The sequence below is a fragment of the Dendroctonus ponderosae genome, unplaced genomic scaffold (assembly GCF_020466585.1).
Source record: "Dendroctonus ponderosae isolate FM_Combo_2020 unplaced genomic scaffold, Dpon_F_20191213v2 Dpon_F_20191213_1, whole genome shotgun sequence".
Lineage (NCBI taxonomy): Eukaryota > Metazoa > Arthropoda > Insecta > Coleoptera > Curculionidae > Dendroctonus > Dendroctonus ponderosae.
The window spans coordinates 11,013,621-11,015,524 of NW_026017110.1; the positions used below are offsets into that span (position 1 = coordinate 11,013,621).

General features: G+C 34.2%; 1 long non-coding RNA gene across 1 annotated transcript; it reads right to left on the reverse strand.

Moving 5' to 3' along the window:
- Positions 1 to 793: 793 nt before the first annotated feature.
- Positions 794 to 1,402, reverse strand: LOC125505782. The gene is made up of 2 exons (XR_007282404.1): positions 1,255 to 1,402; positions 794 to 1,197 (listed from the first exon to the last, which is right to left on the reverse strand). It is a non-coding gene; the product is annotated as an uncharacterized LOC125505782 (long non-coding RNA).
- Positions 1,403 to 1,904: the final 502 nt, after the last annotated feature.

Here is a 1,904-nt window from a genome sequence, read left to right on the forward strand (position 1 = left end):
GCAAATCGATTACTTTATGAAATTTGTCGTTATATTAAGTCACATTATATTCATTTCAGAATTCTAAGAGCAAAGTTTTTCGATTATGGGAAATAATTGAAATTGTTAACACTTTTACATGCAGTGAGTTGGAAAGAAACATGGTTAATTTCCGTTGTTACCTGAAAGGCGTTTATGAATCTAATAATCTGCAAGCCATCAAATGCAAGGAAACTTTTGCTTTCAATTCCAACCAAATAAAATTTTATCCTGAATCTCAATCGTTCGCAGTCACCAGTTCGGTTAAATTAAATAAAACTTGTCAAATGTTATGGAAAGTTTAGATCTAGTAATAGTGTTGAGAAAAAAAACGAAACATTACCGAAATGAGTTTTCCAAATAGACCGAAAACTAAGGGTTGTCGGAAAAATTTTCTCACAAACTTTTGTTAGTTTTGATTAGTAAGTTGATTTCGATTTTGATTAGCACTTAGTTGAGTTTATTGACTGGGAGGTTTTTCCTCAAACGTAGTGCTGCTAGTCAGTTTTGTGAGAGAGGCATGAATAACAATAAAATTCCATCGACATTGCACGAGTAAAAGATCATCTTTTGATTTGTCATGCAACTTACAGTTATCATAAACAATTTTATTTCTCGGTTATTTAAGATTTATGAGTTGGAAAAGGCAATTTTTACATGTATTGCTAAAGCTGGAAAAACATTTTCGGATTCGCGTTCAATAACCCAACAGAAATCGGAATAAATTCTAACATTAAAAAAGGAAGAAACGAAGAAAATTTAATAAATTATTCAATTTTCAATTCAACAAACTTTTAATGGTATTAATTGTTGAAATTTAATTTTTTCCAGAACATTTGCATTATGGAAATATCGATGTTTTTTGCGTGTCAGCACATTTCAAAAAATTGAACAAATCGAATTTTTAAGTTCAATTCAAGTAAAGTGCAACATTTGCCCTAGTACTATGAATGATGAATCACAACAATATGCAAAACAGTCCTTGTTGGAAATGTAGTCCACACACTACTTCGTAACGTAACGAGTTCGTAACACTATCGTCTTTCGATGAAATTAAAACCGAGTATCATTCGTCTTTTACATGCCACAAAGGTTAAACTCCAGTGGATTGGTAGTGGGCACGTCAGCTCCGGTGTGATGCCCCTGCGTTGATGGGGGCCATATCCATGGATTTTTTTGCTGTTTTATCAAGAAGTGCCGGTATTGTAGATATTGTAGATATAATCTGAAAATTACCTTCGGAGGGGAGATTTTGTCCGATTTATGGAAGAGCCCCTCGTGCCACACGCGACCTGACCAACGCCTAGAACAGCGGCGCAACAAATTTGTACTCAAAATTTCTGCCAATTTGTTTGACAAGTCTGGGGACCTGCCTCATTGTTCCGTGATTATTACGGAAGCCTAATTGATATATCAGATAACGATGTATAAACAGAATCATTTGACCTCAAAATCTCCGTTAATTTGTTTGGCCAGCCTGTCGACTTGTTCCATTGTACCATGTTAATTACATAATATTAATTAATGATTCAGTATAAGCATTTTTCGATTGTTATTGGTTGAAGCCCTAAGTTTTTCATCTATTAGGCGCAATATTTAGATTGGAAGACACAAGAGCAAGACACCTAAACATGTTTTAGCAAATAAACAGGGAAAGGAAAATAATTATATTATTGCTTTCCACCATGCACCAAGGTAACCAAAGATAGTGGCGGCAGTTCCAGAAATGATTATATTTTACAACCGCATTAAAATTGGTGTACACTTAGTAGTTACACTTTACCAGAAAGATAACATTTAAAGAAATGTAAGACGATGCCCTATGGTGGTATTCTACAACCTGCTGAACGTTTCAGCAATAGATGCTCTATATATTTATAGAGCAG